Source organism: Hippocampus guttulatus, chromosome 22 (assembly GCF_054856545.1).
Source record: "Hippocampus guttulatus isolate MCC_2025c chromosome 22, RoL_Hgut_1.0, whole genome shotgun sequence".
Classification (NCBI taxonomy): domain Eukaryota; kingdom Metazoa; phylum Chordata; class Actinopteri; order Syngnathiformes; family Syngnathidae; genus Hippocampus; species Hippocampus guttulatus.
Genome location: NC_141282.1, coordinates 4,558,974 through 4,560,971, shown reverse-complemented (window position 1 = coordinate 4,560,971; position 1,998 = coordinate 4,558,974). Strand labels below are relative to the sequence as shown.

Genomic DNA, 1,998 nt, shown 5'->3' with positions numbered 1-1,998 from the left:
TTACATAAAAATTTCTGGTCCTGCATGGCGGGGCTACGTAAAGCCGGTGTGGTTACGGACGGCAACCGGAGTTGTTGGTGTTTTGTCCTGGAAGACGTTTGACCTCTGGTCCGAGCGGGCTTCCTGGGTTCATGCGCAAACGCCAGAAAGGACAGCTCGCCCTTTCTGGCCTTGAGCATCAATCCAAGAAGTCTGCTCGGACCAGAGGCCAAACGTCTTCCAGGACAAAACCCCAACAGCTGGCGGCGCCAAAGCAGCTGTTGGCCCCGGACAACCTGAATCGGCATCCACTCTGGGAAGACAGAGTGGACAGGCTCAAGTACCCTTGATCTTTTTCGCCAGTGATGCTTCTGTTGGAAAATACATTTTAAAAAAATGACTTTGTTTGTTGTTGCAGGTGGTGGAGCGAACATGACGTCATGATCAACATTCTGAGATGAGCCAAGATGCTAAAACATTTTTTTTTCCTTTTTGACTGCAGAGAAGCTTCCAGTTGGTGCCATCGTGGCGTCTGCACTTTGGTCACCAAGACGCTGGGCAAAGTGTTTTGAAACTGCAGCTGAAATCTCAAGTTGACCCACATTAAAATGAAACTGAATTGAAAGCTTGACGGGTCCATTGCGTACCTCGTGTTTGTGTTTGTGCTTGTACAGTCTGAGGCACTCGGAAGCGGTTGGACATCTCCTTCGCTCTGTCACAGGATGGGTTAAAAAAAGGTTGGACTTGAAAAACAAATGCTGAGTTTGACTGCAAATTTCCCACTGAAGGCCTTCAAGATTTCTTACCTTGTCTCCCTCCAGAAATGCAAGTTGGCCCCCGCCCCACCGTGATGTCAACGTGAGACCTTCTCGCAAGGAAGCGCTTGGTTGTTTTTTGAGGGTTTGTATGCGACTCTGCTCATTTCGTCTCTTTGCAGAACTGGCAACTGCTCCAGAAGATTCAAAGTCTACTGAAAAAATATATATTTTTTCTTTCCTCCCCTTTCTTCAGATGGTCATTCAGAAATTGGTGACAAACGCTGCCTGCCTCCGCGACATGCTAGCCTGTGAAGCCAAACGTCATCGGCTTTCTCTTCCTCAGCCGGAGGACCACACAGATGGTGGCAAACTTTGGTTGAAGTCGGTGCTCGTGGCGGTGGGTTTCATCCCAAACGGTTTCCATCAAAACCACGTTGGGTGAATGTTTTGACTGATGTCTTGCTGTTTTCCAGAAGTGACGTCACGCTGCCTGGGGAAAGGGTCTTCCTGGATTTGGTGGGCTCAAGTGCACCCTTTTTCCTCTCCCTCCTCACGCTCTGCAACTTGACAAGGAACCTGCAAGTGAAATAAATGGTCATGAAGAGGTTCCACAATGGGCTGCAAGTTTTGAATGCTTGACACTTTTCTTAATCCCTTCTTTGACGCCATATTGTTTGTTGCACAGGAGCTGAACGTGCGAGCACTTGGTCAGAGTCCCAGATCACTTGTGTGGCATCACCTTCTGCGCTGGTGAGTTTGATTGCATTTCCTGCACAAGTTGACTTGAGACTCTCCAATCTCATTTTTGTCTTGGGTCCACGTGTTGGTCCAGCTCTGCTGTCACAGGCTGACTTCGCCAGGCAACGGAAAGTAGAAGGCTACAAAGTCATCCAACTTCGACATTTTCGGTGAGTAGTTTTTTAAACTTTTTCTTTTTATTTTTTTTGTAATTTTTTTAGTTTTTTTTTTAACTTTTTGTTGTAATTTTAAAGCTAACTTTTTTTTTACTTTAACCTTTTTTTTACTTTAACTTTTTTTTTACTTTAACTTTTTTTTTACTTTAACTTTGTCTTTTAACATGTAAAATAAAATGAAAACAAAAACACCTCTCGACTTCCTTCATGAATAAAAGTGGGTGTGGTTGGGGGGTGTGGCTATGCAAATACGGAGCAATCCGATTGGCTGCTGTGAATGGGCGGGGCTATGCTAATGCGTATAAATTAGCATAATGGGTGTGGTTATGCAGTGCTTGTGGGCGGGC

The 1,998-nt window shown here is 45.5% G+C and overlaps 1 long non-coding RNA gene across 1 annotated transcript; it reads left to right on the top strand.

Moving 5' to 3' along the window:
• Positions 1-247: 247 nt before the first annotated feature.
• On the top strand, positions 248-1,705 carry LOC147186158 (uncharacterized). The gene is made up of 5 exons (XR_015099205.1): positions 248-716; positions 801-879; positions 991-1,134; positions 1,211-1,487; positions 1,570-1,705. It is a non-coding gene; the product is annotated as an uncharacterized LOC147186158 (long non-coding RNA).
• Positions 1,706-1,998: the final 293 nt, after the last annotated feature.